At 39.5% G+C, this 19,250-nt stretch overlaps 1 protein-coding gene and 1 pseudogene across 1 annotated transcript in view; both read right to left on the bottom strand.

The window, feature by feature from the left end:
* The window catches only part of CFAP299 (cilia and flagella associated protein 299), a 700,195-nt gene that overhangs the window by 505,752 nt on the left and 175,193 nt on the right, over positions 1-19,250 (bottom strand). The gene's annotated exons all lie outside the window — the stretch shown is intronic.
* Positions 15,661-17,383, bottom strand: LOC120861495 (annotated as a pseudogene).

The raw sequence follows: 19,250 nt of genomic DNA, 5'->3' as shown, positions 1-19,250 counted from the left end.
TATGGGAGGGGATAAAAATGAGGAATTTACTTTGATGCTGACATCACTACCTTCTTGGGAAATATTTTGACTGTTCCATATTAAAGGTGAGCTTTTCTGGTGGTTTAGATGGTGAAGAATCCACCTGCAATGCAGAAGACTTAAGGGACTCAGGTTTGATCCCTGGGTCGGAAAGATCCCATGGAAAAGGGAACGGCAACCCACTCCAATATTCTTTCCTAGAGGATCCCATGGACAGAGGAGCCTGTCAGACCATATTCCATGGGGTCGCAAAGAGTCAGACACAACCGAGCAACTAACAGTTTCACTTTTCATGTTAAAGGTAATGAGGAAATTTTAAGGAAAAAAAAACCTTAAACAATAAGTAGATTATTGGGGCATATCAGTGTGAAATGTAGCCCTCCCTCGTGTGTCAGAGGAGGTTATCACAGAAAGAATGTTGATAGAGAACAGAGCCAAGTGCACTAACTCTAAAGTATGCCACTAAATTCACCCCACCTAGCTGGTAAAAGTCAATATTTTTGGTGCTCAGAGGAGATAAAATTAGTTAGGGAATGCCCCTCCCAGAACCATGTTTTAGATAGGAGGCTTATTTCTCTCTGGTTGTATCACATGATACAATTAAACATGTGAGGTACTCAAAACAGAATGAACACGTAGAAAATTAAATAAAGAGCTTTAAGAGTCAACGTGTGCTTCTTTCATACTGTCTCCAATAATGTGTTGGCAGCTCTCCAGTGAAACCTCAAACTAATGGTTGCCTCAAATGGAGATATGGAGGCAGGCAAGAGGCAGGCAAGCCTATATCTCATTTTGTCCTCCATCCCAACACTCACTCACTATAGTTCTTACACTATATGAATCATAAAATTATGTGCTCAGAACTCAAAATGAGGCTCCAAGCATAGCCTAACTTATAGACAACCTGTGCATGTTAAGCCAGCATGCCTCACACAGTCCTGCAAAATCTGTCCACCCAAGGTGTAAGCTTCATCAATCATCTTCTCTCTCTTAAATTCATGTCTCCATACAGTTCTGTAATTCCTTTCATCTGATGGAACACTGGTTTTCCTACCTCTTAAAACAGAGTGGTTCCAAAAAAAGTATTCACAAAGAAGGAAAAGACATGTATTCTGAACACTTTCACTGCATGGTTTTTCTATGTGCTTGCCCTGATTCAAACCAGGCTCTCCCATATGGAACTCACAAGAAAAATCCATTCATTTTCTCATTTTGTGTTTTATGTTAGAGTCAAAATGATTAGCTATCATTGTCCTAGAGCCTCAGTGATACTGCTAGATCTTTTTGACGACATAATTCCATGAGAACCTTTATCTTTAAAGGCTCATGGAGCATCCCAGCTTTCTACTGCCTAAATTACATCATTACTATTTACCTGTCGATTTTTTAGCCATTCCCCATGTTCGCTGAAGGCTTTGCACTTCTCTCAGCATTATTACCTATACACAAACTGCTAATATCAACGTGAGCCTCTTCAAAGTTCAAAAGTACAGTCTTAACCTCTCAGTTCCTCTGCTTCCTCCTCTTTGGTGAATCTCACTCCCACTCCACTTTCCATCCAGCTCTATTGTCTGCACCCTGGGTCGTGTCATCACCTGTAACTGGTTCACTGCCAAACTCTGAAACTCAAACAACTGCAGCTGTCTATAATCCTAGCTCTATCACTTAGCTTTTCCCTCCTTGCACCAGGACTTAGATCTTAGTAACAAATCCAATGTCTTTTTTTGTTTTTTTTTTTTAATAATCCTTAAATCCTCCCCTCAAACACTGAAGAATTCTGGTTTTACCAGCTATAAAGTATCTTATTGTTGTTGGTGTTTAGTTGCTAAGTCATGTCTGACTCTTTGTAACCCTATGGACTGTGGCCCTCGAGACTCTTTTGTCCATGGGATTTCCCATTCCAGGAATATTGGAATGGGTTGCCATTTCCTCCTCCAAGGGATCTTCCCCACCCAGGGATCAAAATTGTGTCTCCTGCACTGGCAGGTGAATTCTTTATCGCTGAGCCCCAACAGGGAAGCCCAGGTATCCAATTTCTAATGCTTCTACTTTCTGCCTATCAAATACATTCATCATATCTCCATTCTATCTCCTCTTATATTCAACTCCATAGTACAGTGTATCAGTTGCTGTTACTATGTCCTCAACTCCCTTGCTTGTCCCTATAATACATCCACACAGTTTAAGTGGGATGTCTGCCTTCTAAATCTGAAAAGCTGTATTTTGCTAGAGAAAATAAGAAGTGCATGTCACTGTCACTAAAGATCTGTGACCTCCACTCACTGCTATCTAGGTTACTTCCAGGTATCATTAGTGAATGCTCTCTTTCGAGTCCTCGTGCAGCCATTTCAAAAAAACAAAAGTCTCCACTCATTTCAAAGCTCTGGCCACTTCCTTGTTCACTATAAAATAATAACCTTAGCATTACAAAACAACAGAGAATCCCTTCCATTTTCTGCCATCACAGGTACAAATAGCTATATCAATATGTATGTTTTCTGTCTTCTCACCTATTACAGAGGGAGAGGGATTTGGCTACCCAGTAAGGGCAATTTTTTACTTATTCCAGAAATTTCAGTATGTAATTACTGAACTTTGAAGCAATGATGCTTTATCTTCATTCGTGTTTTTGTTTTTTTTTTTTCCTAAAAAGGACACAAAATTATACTCCTTTTTAACAACTAAAAGAGGTGGATGAAACTAAGTGGAAGGAGTGAGAAAGTAGGGAAAGATTCACCAGGTATACAAAAATGTGGTTAGGAACGACAAGCGGATATAGAACTTAGTCTTTAATAGGATTCAATTGCAACATCAAGGGACTAGAGGGCTTTAAACAATTATTTTAATTTGATAGTGGCTTGCCAGTCAAAGCCTATTTTGATGCCGATAATTCTCTTCCAATTGACTTAAAGAATTAAAAACTTAAAACTCTGGTCTTTTTCTTCCCCATCATATGCTATTACAGACACTTAAAGTTTATTGTCATTATCGACTACCTCTTAGTTTAATTGTAAAACTGGCTTAAGTGTTATTAAATTCCTGAAAGATTAATAACATGATCAAAGAGCAAAGCCCATTCCTTTAAGTGCAATTCTCAAACTTTCTTTCAAATTACTGTCCGAAAGTTCATGGCCTACTGATGAGCCTTCAAGCTCTTCTCCTCTGTAATATGGTGTATATTTCTTAATTGATGTTAGGCTGAAATTACAAGTCATCTCTCTGAAGACAGAAATTTGTAACATAACATGGAAAGTATATTTTTAAGGGGCTCCAGAATAATTATTGATACCCTTTCAATAGTAAGTCTGAAGAAATGAATGGGAATACCATTCACCATGACAAGAAATTCAATTACTTTATGGTACTCTCCCCTCCCCTGGAAGAGGGCATGACAACCCACTCCAGTATTCTGGCCTGGAGAATTCCCATGGACAGAGGAATCTGGAGGTCTACAGTCCGTGGAGTCACACAGAGTATGACACAACAAAGAAACTAAGCAGAGCAAAACACTCTCCCCTCCACAACCTCAGACATGCAAATACCACTCTAATGGCAGAAATCAAAGAGAAACTAAAGAGCCTCTTGAAGAGGATGAAAGAGAAGAGTGAAAAAGCTGGCTTAAAGCTCAAAATTTAAAACCTAAGAGCATGGCATCCAGTCCCATTACTTCATGGAAAAAAGACAGGGTAAAAGTGGACACAGTGACAGATTTTATTTTACTGGGCTCAAAAATCACTGTGGATGGTGACTGCAGACACAAAATTAAAAGACTCTTGTTCCTTGAAAGAAAAGCTATGACAAATCTAGACAGTGTATTAAGAAGAAAAAACATCACTTTGCTAACAAAGGTCCATATAGTCAAAGCTATGGTTTTTCCCATAGTCATGTATGGTTGTGAAAACTGAACCATAAGAAGCCTGAGTGCTGAAGAATTGAGGCTTTCAAACTGTGGTGCTGGAGAAGACTCTTGAGAGACCCCTGGACAGCAAGGAGATCAAATCAATCAATCCTAAAAGAAATCAACCCTGAACATTCATTGGAAGGACTGGTGCTGAAGCTGAAGCTCCAATACTTTGGCCACCTGACACAAAAAAGACCTTGATGCTGGGAAAGACTGAAGGCAGGAGGGAATGGGGATGACAGAGGACAAGATGGTTGGATGGCATCGTCAACTCAATGGACGTGCGTCTGAGCAAGTTCCGGGAGATGGTGAAAGACAGGGAAGCCTGGCGTGCTGCCGTCCATGGGGTCACAAAGAGTCGCACATGACTGAGCAACTGAACAACAACAATTTTCCTCTCCACATCATCTCTTTCCCTCCTTCATATTTAAACACATATGGGTTAAGATTCCTCAGCTACTGTCCCACATGGGATAATTTAATTAATTCTTGTCATGTATTGTAATAAATATAGATACTAGTGATTGGCTATTTCTCAAATAAGAATTTTATTATTCCCATTGTAGCTTGGATGACTTGAAAAATAATGCCATTTACTAAAATAAAGTAATATATTTTTAAAATTTAGAAAACTATCATTGCTACTCATTCACTCATTTAACAAATATCTATTAGGTGCCTACTGCATAGTAAACATTATACTACATTCAGGGTGACATTTCCAGAAGCCAAGAGTTTACCTGAGGATGAAATTGACTAATGAAGCTGTGGTTTTCAAAAGATCTTTGCTCTTCTGAAAAATAACACAAACTACTAAGTACTGTAGAAATGAAAATCTTAACATGTTACTATGTTAGGGGGAAAGTGAGCTTGCATTTTTGAATGTTCTGAATAAAACATACTAGAAAGGAGCAACACTTTTTTATTTTAAAGAACATGCCAAATTTTGGAGAAATGTCTCATAAAGAAGCATTGCTAAGCATGACAAAGCAGAGGAACTGATGCTTCCTATGACTAGCTACCATTATATGTGACTAACAATCTGATAAGTTCCAGAATTTTTTAGACTATAAAAGTACATCACAAACTAATTCTCTGTACTAGGTAGCACGCTTTATCAGTGAAAGCACAACATTTTTGAGAATAGAAGACAGTGTCATGAATTATTATGCTGAGACAATAGACACAACCTGAGATTATCCAGACAAAGTCAAAAGTGAAAGTGGTCTCCTTATTATCAGGGGGCCAAAAAGTGAATGTATAGTTCTTCTACACATTTTTATTTAAATGAAAAATACACACTGAGGAAACCAGAATTGAAAGAGACATGTGTACCCCAACATTCATCACAGCACTGTTTATAATAGCCAGGACATGGAAGCAACCTAGATGTCCATCAGCAGATGAGTGGATAAGAAAGCTGTGGTACATAACACAATGGAGTATTACTCAGCCATTAAAAAGAATACATTTGAATCAGTTCTAATGAGATGGATGAAACTGGAGCCTATTATACAGAGTGAAGAAAGCCAGAAAGAAAAACACCAATACAGTATACTAATGCATATATATGGAATTTAGAAAGATTGTAACGATAACCCTGTATGTGAGACAGCAAAAGAGACACAGATGTATAGAACAGGCTTTTGGACTCTGGGAGAGGAAGAGCGTGGGATGATTTGGGAGAATGGCATTGAAACATTTATAATATCATATAAGAAACGATCACCAGTCCAGGTTCGATGCAGGATACAGGATGCTTGGGGCTGGTGCACTGGGATGACCCAGAGGGATGGTATGGGGAGGGCGGTGGGAGGGGTGTTCAGGATTGGGAACACATGTACACCCGTGGTGGATTCATGTTGATGTATGGCAAAACCAATACAATATTGTAAAGTAATTAGCCTCCAATTAAAATAAATAAATTTAAATTTAAAAAAATTTGAACCTAGCTTAGGTTACAATTGGAAATATTCTTGAGCTACTATTATGCATTCAACTGAATTACTTTAAAAACATGCTATTATATAATTTATTTTAATCATTATCATCAATCATTTATGTAGAGATAGAAAAAGTGAATTCTGAAAAGGTCAAATGTGGGACTAGATGTAGTTGAAATTAATCCTACAGAGGCAAGTACAAAGCATTTTTTCTCAATATTAATACCACTTAATCATCCAGTACATCTAAATTTTCTTGGTCTTGATATCCAGAGATTATGTTTGCACAAAGGCTCCAATGTAATTTCTCTGCAGCTGAATAATTAGTTAGTTAACATATTAGTTGAGAATTGAAAATGAATTAAAGGTGATTATCAGAAGGTTACATTACAACTGCTTGAAATCACTTATTTATCGAGTGATTTAAATATTATTGCCCAACTACTTCCCCCTAAAATGGCTTTTGTTGTGAGTTTATTTGCTGAGTACTCTTCAAAGGAGCTGTGGAAATACCCAGGGCTGACTATCCCAGAGAAGGTCAATGAAACACTCTGAGAGAGGAAAACTGGTTAAAACCCATTTGTATTGCTATGGCTTTGGTTTCACTTGCAGCTGTGTTAGCATCTTTTGTGCATTCCCTTAAGGCTCTTAGCCCTAGGAATAATGTAGTTGCCATTGGTGCATATGTGTATTTTAAACCAGAGTTAAAAATGCAGAAGTTGTGCTTGAACAGGTTTTTTAGATTTCTCTATTCATTATCAATTTTTATTTAGACTTCACAAAAATTCAAATTTTACTTAAAAACAAAAAGTCTGTTGAAGCAAATAAGCCAAAAAGAAGCCAGAAATAGGTCCATTTCTATCTCTTATATTCACCATGCATTTATTTAGCATCTACCGTAGGAAATATAACAGGTAAACAAGACCCACATCTGTGTTCTTATGTATCCCCTTCTCAAAAAGTTATGAAAATACACAAGAAAATTTTAGGTAGTAGCTTAGGAGCAGTTACAGAAATAAATAGTACTCTAAGTAAGTAAATGAAAAACAGTGACTCTAAATAAAGACTGCTTATGTCTCTAGAGTCTTGTTTTTACTTTTCCATGACATTTATTTTCACTAAATATGAGGACCAAGGCTATCTACTTCTCCTCATAGTCAGCTTCACCCCCAAAGGTGTCAGCTACCTCTCCAACTACTCACACCCACTAATACAAATCAAAATGCACAATTCAAACTTCACTACTCCAGTGCAGAGGCACAGATTTTTTTTTTTTTTTTTCTGTCAGAGGAAAGAAGCCACAGGTAAGGCTACCAGTACGTCACACCTTAGTGTATACTTACAAATAGGTGTGGTCCCAGGTGCTGACCAGGTTTTAAAAAAAAAAAAAGTTTCGAACTGGTAGGAATGGGCAAGAGGGTAAGAAGTTATTTTAACACTTTGTGATAAGGCAGACACAAGGAAAGCACTAGAGAAATGGACTTCAGAAAACCAGTGTGGGCAGCTAAAAGGCATTATGTTTATAAAAGTAGCTAAAAAGAGTGTATTGAGTACTGGAAAACAGACAAGGGTACAGAAAGAGAGGCTGTTGTTCAGTTGCTAAAGTTGCGTCCAACTCTTTGCAAACCCCATGGACTGCAGCATGCTAGGCCTCCCTGTCTCTCACCATCTCCTGGAGTTTGCCCAAGTTCAAGGGAGAAAGCATACGACAAAAAAACAAACTTCAACTGCTTCATTATTTTTCCCAGGCTAGGCCAGTGAAGGTGTTTTTGAAAAGTCTGATTTCTCTTCTCTCATACCTAGGGAAAGGCAGCAAGAGTAACAACAATGGTTTAGGAGAAAGCCCAACATAGGGACATGAAAATTTTTCATACATATTTTATGCATATCTATATATATATATATAAACACACACACTCATATACACACACACACATTTATTAATGTGTGTGTCTATTATATAGACAGTCACATGTGTGTGTAAATATACATATACATACATATAGGACTTCCCTGTAGCTCAGACGGTAAAGCTACAGGACTCCTCTGTAGCTCAGATGGTAAAGAATCTGCCTGCAATGCAGGAGACCTGGGTTCAACCCCTGGGTTCAGAGATCCCCTGGAGAAGAGAATGGCAACCCACTCCTGCATTCTTGCCTGGAGAATCCCATGGACAGAGAAACCTGGAGGGCTATAGTCTGTGGGGTTGCAGTGTCCGCACAACTGAGGGACCAACTCTACACTATGTGTGTGTGTGTGTGTGTATATATATATATATATATATATATACACAGAATATATACATTCTGTAATCCTTGCAGAAACCCAATGAACTAGGTACTATTTTAACTGGTTTCACAGATGAGGAAACTGAGGCACAGAGAGGCTAAATAATTTCCCTGTAGTCAGAGTCATGCCTCCAGCAAGGATTGCTGTTGTTCAGTTGCTCAGTCGTGCCCGACTCTTTATGACCCCATGGATTGCAGCACACCAGGGTTCCCTGTCCTTCCCAGCAAGGATAAGAGCTCGGATTTTAACTTACACAATCTGTCCCTGGTGTTTGGACTTTTGACTCCTCTGATATCTTATTTTGGGACTGGTACAGCTGAGGGAAAGGTACAGTTACTTACAATCTGTTGGCATTTAAGTCAAAATTGAATTTTCAAATTTGTACTTTATAAACTATAGCTTCAAATGCTCCTTGATCGAATTTAATAAAAATTTTAATTACATGGAATGTTCTTTATTTAAATGGGCAACTTTTTAAGTAAAAATAAGAACTACAAACCAACCAGTTTTGCACTGTTTTTTCACTAGCTGGCTTTCAGAGTGAATTTAAACAGTGGAATTGTGATATACAAATGGACATATGGCCTCACTTGTGTGCTTTCTACCTTATGTATCTTTCCAGCATTGTTCTGGAGAGCTAAATATTTTTTATTGTATTTAGCTTAAAAAAATCTGCAATGACTTTGAAGCTATATGTTAAAGATTCATAGCATCTGGTTCCTATTTACAATCTTTCAGTTTTCCAAGATATGTTAATAAGAAACATAATTTTAAAAATTAGATTTTTACCATTATGATTATTAATAAAAAATCCTCCCTGGTATAGCCAGACATGACCATATCTAAAAATTATATGGAGTAAAAAATATTTCTAAAAATATTTTAAAGAATGTAACAATAGATGTAGAAAACAGGTACCAAAGGGCAAAGAATCTTGAAACAAACAAACAAGACTAATCACTACAAAGTAGAAGTAAAAGTAGGCAAGTTCTTTTCTTGAATTCTGTACAGAATTTATCAGTAAATTTCCAAATAACAAAATTTAAAATACCATTTATTGAATGGTTATTAAGTACTAGGCATTGCTCTAAGAGGGCTTTCCTAGAAGCTCAGATGGTAAAGACGCCTCTTCATTCCCTGAGTCAGGAAGATCCCCTGAAGAAGACGGAGGAGCCTGGTGGGCTGCAGTCCATGGGGTCGCTAAGAGTCGGACACGACTAAGTGACTTCACTTTCACTTTTCACTTTCATGCATTGGAGAAGGCAATGGCAACCTACTCCAGTGTTCTTGCCTGGAGAATCCCAGGGACGGGGGAGCCTGGTGGGCTGCCGTCTATGGGGTCACACAGAGTTGGACACGACTGAAGTGACTTACCAGCAGCAGCAGCAGCATAGTAATCTTGGACTTCCTAGTGGCTCAGATAGAAAAGAATCTGCCTACAATGTAGGAGACCTGGGTTTGATCCCTGGGTTGGGAAGATCCCCTGGAGAAGGGAATGGCTCCCCATTCCAGTATTCTTGCCTGGGAAATCCCACAGACAGAGGGGCTTGGTGGGCTAGTCCATGGAGTTGCAGTACTTACTCCTAATAATAACTCTAGCAGGTAACTATTATTTCCATATTTTCAAATGAGAATATTGAGACAATAAGAAGTTAAGCAACTTACACAAGGACCCACAGCTGGGTACAGCTGGGGATTTAAATCCAGGCAGCGTAACCTCTTGAGCATAACTGGGGCTCTTAGCTTATAGAACCCCTACTAAATGGCTATAGTTGTCTTGTCGGGCAGCTCACACACATAACATGTAGCTTATTCACTAAAAGCCATGAGGACTGCATCCTCATCTGGACCTAAAATATGTGTCACTATACTGAGTACTGCCATTCAGAGCTGTTTTCCACACATGCTACATAAGCATGTTGCTCTGTAAGTTAAATACAATTTTCTCAGGGCTTCCCAGGTGGCTTAGTGGTAAAGAATCTGCCTGCCACTGCAGGAGACTCGGGTTCAATCCCTGGATCAGGAAGATCCCCTGGAGAAGGAAATGGCAACACACTCCAATATTCTTGCCTAGAGAATCCCATGGACAGAGGAGCCTGGCAGACTATAGTCGATCAGGTTGCAAGAGTCTAATATGACTTAGCAATTAAACTACAACAATTTTCTCTAGCAAGACATAACTCTTCCTAGTATGCTGCTAAGTCACTTCAGTCGTATCCGACTCTGCGCGACCCCATAAATGGCAGCCCATCAGGCTCCGCCGTCCCTGGGATTCTCCGGGCAAGAACACTGGAGTGGGTTGCCATTTCCTTCTCCAATGCATGAAAGTGAAAAGTGAAAGTGAAGTCACTCAGTCGTGTCCAACTCTTAGTGACCCCATGGACTGCAGCTCCTCCATCCATGGGATTTTCCAGGCAAGAGTACTGGAGTGGGGTGCCACTGCCTTCCATAACTTTCTCCCACTTTCTTCAAATCAGTAGATATCAAGGTAGTCAATCAGGGATATGACTGATGGGGAAATATGTGCTCCATTTTACATTTAAAAAAACTCCCAAGGTACTAGTATATACTGCATACAATGTGCACCTGCCTTCACGGCCAAGCAGAACTGACCTTTTTCTTATTTTCCCCTTCGGTGGTTGTACTTAACCCTCATTTTAATCTGATTTCACATATATAAAAGTGTTTGAAGTTAGAGATGAACAGTTTGATTGTCTGAGGTCCTGAAAAAACTGAAGCAGGGCAGGAGGGATGCTCTCCAAAAAGAAAAAATATATATGGTGTGTGTGCATGTATATATATATATATATATATATATATATAAAATAAATGTTAATAATTAAAACTGTCAATCATTAAAACTTTATAATTTTGAAAATTCAACTTCCAGGCCTCTATGAGTCTCTCAGGTTTTCATATGAAATCTTAGCATCGGTGTCGTGAGCCTTATTATTATCCTAAAAGAAAATAGCATTAAGGCAATTCCTGAGTTAATACAACTTGAAAGAGAAGAGGACCTGTTATTTTATGCTTGGTTTGACTACAGTTATTGGACAGATTATTAAGATACATAAAGACTCTCTTTAGTCAATCGTTAGGTCATGTGATGGGCCTGGGGTCAGTAGCTTTATAAATGCTACATATGGTTTGTCTGAAGATTTGGGCCTTTAATAAATTCAAGGCAAAAAAATTCACCCTAAGCACTGTTCAATGACCTATTTCATTATCACTAACTACTGGCTAACAAAAAAATAGATATGAAAACATCAGTCATATTCACTTTAGTGGAAAAATATGAATAAGTAGTTCTGAATACTTCAATGTATTACAATTAAATTAAACCAAAACTTTATTCCCTCACAGAAAATTTTAGCCAAATTAAGATATGCAATCATTTTATCAATTCAGGAAAAGCCATTTACAAAATAGCAGTGACTATAGCTATAATGCATTCAGACATAAATTCTCAAATGCTATGGGCATCTCCCATATTTCATGTCAATAGTAATAATTACCAACATCAATAGAATGCTTTCTATGTACCCGAAGTTCAAAACTTTTTTTTTTAAACTTCTTATATGTACTACCCTAGCTCATTCATGAAGTAGGTAGGTATGTTTACTACAGTTAGGGAGAAGCACAAAGAGATTGCCCAAGATAATATACAGATAAGTGAAGTGGGACTTCAACTCAGTTCTGTAACCACACCCATCTCCCTTCCACCTTCAACTTTCCATTTTTCCTAACCTCAGATATCCACTAATCTGTCCTCCATTTCTAAAATCTTGTTATGTAAAAGAAAGTGAAAATGAGAGTGAAGTCATTCAATCGTGTCCGACTCTTTGCGACCCCATGGAGTGTAGCCTACCAGGCTCCTCTGTCCATGGGATTTTCCAGGCAATAATACTGGAGTGGATTGCCATTTCCTTCTCCAGGGGATCTTCCCGACCCAGGGATCGAACCCGGGTCTCCAGCATTGTAGACAGATGCTTTACCTTCTGAGCCACCAGGGAAGTCCTGTTATTTAAAAACTGCTCTATAATTTGGAGGGTATTAAAGACCTAGATGGCATATTCAAAAGCAGAGACATTACTTTGCCGACTAAGGTCCGTCTAGTCAAGGCTATGTTTTTTCCTGTGGTCACGTATGGATGTGAGAGTTGGACTGTGAAGAAGGCAGAGCACCGAAGAATTGATGCTTTTGAACTGTGGTGTTGGAGAAGACTCTCGAGAGTCCGTTGGACTGCAAGGAGATCCAACCAGTCCATTCTGAAGGAGATCAGCCCTGGGATTTCTTTGGAAGGAATGATACTAAAGCTGAAACTCCAGTACTTTGGCCACCTCATGAGAAGAGTTGACTCATTGGAAAAGACTCTGATGCTGGGAGGGATTGGGCGCAGGAGGAGAAGGGGACGACAGAGGATGAGATGGCTAGATGGCATCACTGACTCGATGGATGTGAGTCTGAGTGAACTCTGGGAGTTGGTGATGGACAGGGAAGCCTGGTGTGCTGCGATTCATGGGGTCGCAAAGAGTCAGACACGACTGAGTGACTGAACTGAACTGAACTGAAAAAGCAAGAGAGTTTCAGAAAAACATCTACTTCTGATTTATTGACTATGCCAAAGCCTTTGACTGTGTGGATCATAATAAACTGTGGAAAATTCTGAAAGAGATGGGAATACCAGACCATCTGACTGGCCTCTCAAGAAACCTATATGCAGGTCAGTCAGCAACAGTTAGAACTGGACATGGAACAACAGACTGGTTCCAAAAAAGAAAAGGAGTACGTTAAGGCTGTATATTGTCACCCTGCTTATTTAACTTATATGCAGAGGACATCATGAGAAACACTGGGCTGGAAGAAGCACAAACTGGAATCAAGATTGCAGGGAGAAATATCAATTACCTCAGATATGCAGATGACACCACCCTTATGGCAGAAAGTGAAGAGGAACTAAAAAGCCTCTTGATGAAAGTGAAAGAGGAGAGTGAAAAAGTTGGCTTAAAGCTCAACATTCAGAAAATGAAGATCATGGCATCTGGTCCTATCACTTCATGGGAAATAGATGGGGAAACAATAGACACAGTGTCAGACTTTATTTTTCTGGGCTCCAAAATCACTGCAGATGGTGATTGCAGCCATGAAATTAAAAGACACTTACTCCTTGGAAGGAAAGTTATGACCAACCTAGACAGCATATTCAAAAGCAGAGACATTACTTTGCCAACAAAGATCTGTCTAGTCAAGGTTATGGTTTTTCCAGTGGTCATGTACGGATGTGAGAGTTGGACTGTGAAGAAGGCTGAGTACCAAAGAATTGATGCTTTTGAACTGTGGTGTTGGAGAAGACTCTTGAGAGTCCCTTGGACTGTAAGGAGATCCAACCAGTCCATTCTAAAGGAGATCATTCCTGGGTGTTCTTTGGAAGGAATAATACTAAAAGCTGAAACTCCAGTACTTTGGCCACGTCATGCAAAGAGTTGACTCATTGGAAAAGACTCTGATGCTGGGAGGGATTGAGGGCAGGAGGAGAAGGGGACGACAGAGGATGAGATGGCTAGATGGCATCACCGACTCGATGGACGTGAGTCTGAGTGAACTCCGGGAGTTGGTGATGGACAGGGAGGCCTGGCATGCTGCAATTCATGGGGTCGCAAAGAGTCGGACACGACTGAGGGACTGAACTGAACTGAACTGACTGATGCTGAGTGAGGGCTTCCCTGGTAGGTCAGCTGGTAAAGAATCTGCCTTCAGTGCAGGAGACCCCAATTCTATTCCTGGGTCTGGAAGATCCCCTGGAGGAGAGCATGGTAACCCACTCCAAAATTCTTGCCTGGAGAATCCACATGGAAAGGAGCCTAATGGGCTACAGTCTACCCCATGTTGCAAAGAGTTGGACACCACTGAGCGGCTAAGCACAGAACATGCTGAGTGAAATAAGTCAGACAGAGAAAAACACAATCTGTATGATGTCACTTATAAGTAGAATCTAAAGGAAAGAAAAACTTTCTGGAAGTCTGCTCCTTTTTTTTTTTTATAGTCACTATAACTGAAAACAAAAAAACAAGCAAACTAGAACAAAAAAGGAGCAGACTTACAGATAGAAAGAATAAGCCATTGGTTACCAGTGGGAAGAATGAACGCAGAGCAGCAATATAGGGGCTGGGGATTAAGAGGTACAAACTATTATGTATATAATAAGCTACAGTGATATACTGAACAACACAGAGAATATAGCCAATATTTTATAATAACTATAAATGAAATATAACCTTTAGATTTTTGAATCATATATTATACAGTTGTAACATATAATATTGTACATCAACTGGACTTCAATTTTTTTTTTAACTTACAACTCTTTATTTTGCAATAATTACAGATTAACAGGAAGGTGCAAAAATAGTACAGGGAGTCCCAGTTTTCCCCGGTGGTAAGATCTTACACATTTTTATAGTCTAACTTCAAAACCAACATACTGACAATGGTGCAATACTGCTGACTAGACTATAGACCTTATTTGGTTTCACCAGATTTTACATGCACTCATTTGTGGGGTTTTTTGTGTAGCTCTATATAGTTTCAGCACAGATATACATTCATGTAATCAGCACCACAATCAAGAAATAGAACTGTTCCATCAGCACAAAGGAACTGCTTGTGTTGTTACCCTTTATAATCACCCGTATCTCCTACCCCCTTCAGTCCCTATTCCTGGCAACAATTAATCTGTTCTTCATTTCTATAATTTTTTCATTTCAAGAATTTAGAATGTTATACAAATGCGGTCATACAGTAGGTGACCTGTTGAGACTTTTTTCATTCATCATAATACACTTGAGGCCCATCCAAGTTGTGTGTATCAATATTCTGTTTCTTTACATTGCAGAGTAGTATCCCACGGTGTGTATGGTTGGTTTAACTGCACATTCGACTGCAGGACATCTGGGTTGTTTCATTTGGGGCTATCACAAATGAAAGTGCTAATAACATCTGTATAGACGTTTTTGTGCCAAAAATAGGCTTTCATTTCTTTGGGATAGATGTCCAGAAAAACAGTTGCTGGGTAATAAAGTACATGTATGTTTAACTTTCGATCGCTGGGTCAGGAAAATCCCCTGGAGAAGGGAATGGCAGCCCACTGCAGTATTCCTGCCTGGAGAATCCCGATGGACAGAGGAGCCTGGCCGGCTACAGTCCATGGGGTCCAAAGAGTCAGACAAGACTGAACAGCTAACGCTTTCACTTTCATGTTTAAGTTTATTAGAAGTTTCCAAACTTTTTTCTTCAGAGTGGCTTACCATTTTACATTCCATTCAGCAAGGTATGAGATCTCCAATTTGTATGCTCAACAGCATCTGCTATTTTCACTATTTTAAAAAAATTTTGACCACACACTGAGGCATGTGGGATCTTAGTTCCCCAACTAGGGATCAAACCCATGTCCCCAGCACTGCAAGGCAGAGTCTCAACCACTGAACTGCCAGGAAGTCCCCATTTCCATTGTTATTTTCCTTAGCCATTCTGATAAGTACATAGTCATAATTCCTTGTGGTTTGAATTTGCATCCCCTGATCACTAATAAGATTCAGCATTTTCTCCTATGCTTGCTTGCCATCAACATTCCCTCTTCAGTGCTATGTCTATTCATGTCTTCCGCTCAATTTCTAATTGTATTATTTTTTCCTCTTGACTTTATACAATATATTCCATATTCAATGCAATAAATGGTTTGCAAGTGATTTCTGTCAATAACATCTTCCTCTTAAATCGTTTGCAGAGCAGAAGTTTTTCCTTTTGATAAAGTCCAGTGTATCAACTTTTACCTTTTAGGACTGTGCTTTTGGGGTGAAGGCCAAGAGCTTGTTACCTAGCCCAAGATCCTAAAGATTTGTTTATGATTTTTTTTCCCTAAAGGTTTTACAGTTTTACATCTTACACCTAACATCATGATACATTTTCAAATTTGTATATTGTATACAGTTTAGGTCAAAGTTCCTTTTCTTTGCCAACTGCACCAACATGATTTGTTGAAAAGACTGTCCTTCCTCCGTTGAATTCCTTCTGTACCTTTGTCAAAATTGGTTGGGCTGTCTTGATCACTGCAGCTTTATAGTAAATCTTGAAGTCAGGTAATGTGAGTCCCCCCAATTTTTCTTCTTCAAAATGGATTTAGCCTAATTAATTTTATTCCTGGATATTTTCATCCTTCCCCGTTCTGTCTCCTGCTTTATTCTAGAGAAGAAAGTTCTTGCAGAAGCTCTTCCTTTTCTTGTTGCAGCTCCTGCACATGCTGTTCGTTTTGCTCCAGTCTGTCCTCCAACCACTGTAGTAGAGGTCTGCTGACCACTGACATCTGACTGCACAGGTTCTTGGTAAATACTGAGCCATTATGGATCTTGGTTACTGAGTCGCGTAAGGCTGTGGATCCTCCTATATCCATCTTGTTCTTCTTGGCACAGGATCTTGGGCAGCTCAACTGCTGACTCAAGGCATACTTTCTCAATGGTTACGTGAAGTACAGTATGAATTGGGATTTCAATTCTCTCATAGTTTGAGCTCTTTTGGGCCTGTATGGATTGAAAGCCAGTATAGAGTACCCAGACTGGTCTGTATTTTTATCTTCTATGAGGCAGAAAAATGTAAGTCCTACAAAGCCTTGATCCATCATCTGGTACATGGCTTGTGTGCAGACATCAACATGTGAAGGCCAAACAGTTATATGGGGATGGGAGTGATACCAACTCACAACTCTCATGGGGTGATCCATCAGTTCAGCCAACCTCTCTGCCTCTGTTGAGGCCGCAGACAGCTGCTCTGGACAAATTTCTACGCGATCCTTCCTCTTATCGGATCGTCGCAAGATGATGACAGAATGAATGTGAACAATTCTGACGGGGTCAACCTCCCCAGTGCACAGCCCCATCACCTCTTCCTTCTCCGTGCTCAGAGCATGGTTGAGACACACGAGGAAGGCGTCCGACTCCAGATGGACCGCTTGCACTGCCTGCACCACCTGCACCACCATCTTGGCCCTGGACTTCAATTTCTAAAAATGTTCTACAAATGGAACCAAGGTATGTAACCTTTGGTGACTGGCTGTTTTTCACTCAGCATAATTACCTAGATATTCACTCAATTTGCTATCTGAATCAGGTCCTTTCTTTTTATTCCTGAGTAGTACTCCATGATCAGAGAAGGCAATGTCACCCCACTCCAGTACTCTTGCCTGGAAAATCCCATGGACAGAGGAGCCTGGTGGGCTGCAGTCCATGGGATCGCTAAAAGTCGGACGCCACTGAGCGACTTCACTTTCACTTTTCACTTTCATGCATTGGAGAAGGAAATGGCAACCCACTCCAGTGTTCTTGCCTGGAGAATCCCAGGGACAGGGGAGCCTGGTGGGCTTCCATCTACGGGGTCACACAGAGTCGGATACGACTGAAGCGACTTAGCAGCAGCAGCAGCAGCAGTACTTGACGGTATATACACATGATAGTTTGTTTAATCACTTATCTACTGAAGAGCACTGGGGCTTATTTCAATTTTGGGCTACTCCAAGGAAAGCTGCTATGAACTTTACAGGAGTTTACGTGACCATAAGTTTTCACTTCTCTAGGATAAATGCCTAGGAGGACAATTAATGGGTCATATGGAAATTGCATGTTTAGTTTTACAACAAACTGCCAATTTGTTTTCCAAAGAGGCTGTAGCATTTTACATTCCCACCTGTAACAGATCCAGTTTCTCCACATCCTCTCAAGCACTTGGTATTGTTACTATTTTTTTCATTTTTCCCTTCTGATAGATGTGCAGGAATGCCTCATTGAGGTTTTAATTTGTGCTTCTTTGATGTTGAACATATTTTCATGTGCTTATTTGCCATCTGTATTTCCTTTTCACTGAAATGCCTCTTCATGTCCTTTTTCCATTTTCTGTTTGTTTTTTTTACTGTTGTGTTTCCAGACTTCTTAATATACTCTATATTTCAGCCTTTTGTTGGATAAATAGCCTGCAAATATTTCCCCCCAATCTGCAGTTTTTTTCATCCTTTTCACATGGACTTTCACATGGCAAAACTTAAAATTTTGATGAAATCCAATTTATTTAGTTTTCTTCTTGTGGATCATGCTATTTGTATCACATCTAAGAACATCTGAATAGCTCCAGGGGCTGAATATTTTCTAAAATGTTTTGCTAAAAGTTGTATATTTTTATATTTTGTATTTAATTCTATGATACAGTTTGAGTTAGTTTTTGCATAACGTGTGAGATTTAAGTTGAGATGCTCCCCTTCTGCTTCTCCTATTTCTCCTTCTCCCTCTCCTCCTCATCCTCCTTCTTCTTTTATCTATGGATATCCAATCATTCCAACACCAGTTGTTGAAAAGGCTATTCTTACTTTAAGCTGACTTAAAACTCAACGTTCAAAAAACTAAAATCATGGCATGCCGTCCCATCACTTCATGGCAAATAAATGAGGGAAAAGTGGAAACAGTGACAGATTTTATATTCTTAGGCTGCAAAATCACTGCAGACAGTAACTGCAGCCATGAAATTGAAAGATGCTGGCTTCTTGGAAGAAAAGCTATGACAAACCTAGATGGTGTATTGAAAAGCAAAGATATTACTTTGCCAACAAACGTCCATATAGTCAAAGATATGGTTTTTCTAGTAGTCATGTACTGATATGAGAGTTGGACCATAAGGTTGAGAACTGAAGAACTGATGCTTTCAAATTGTGGTGTAGGTAAAGACTCTTGAGAGTCCCTTGGACAGCAAAGAGATCAAACCAGTCAATCCTAAAAGAGATCAACCCTGAATATTCATTGGAAGGACTAGTGCTGAAGCTGAAGCTCCAATACTTTGGCTGCCTGATGTGAAGAGCCAATTTACTGGAAGAGATCCTGGTGCTGGGAAAGATTGAAGGCAGGAGAAGAGAGTGACAGAGGATAAGATGGTTGAATGGCATCACTGACTCAATGGACATGAATCTGAGCAAATTCCAAGAGATAGAGATAGACAAGGAAGCCTGGTGCTGCAGTTCATGGGGTTGCAAAGAGTTGGACACGACTTAGAGACTGAACAACAAT

This window comes from Oryx dammah, unplaced genomic scaffold, assembly GCF_014754425.2.
Source record: "Oryx dammah isolate SB20612 unplaced genomic scaffold, SCBI_Odam_1.1 HiC_scaffold_3, whole genome shotgun sequence".
NCBI classification, from domain to species: domain Eukaryota; kingdom Metazoa; phylum Chordata; class Mammalia; order Artiodactyla; family Bovidae; genus Oryx; species Oryx dammah.
Note: the sequence above shows the minus strand (reverse complement) of the source record. Positions and strands in the feature narration are given on the sequence as shown.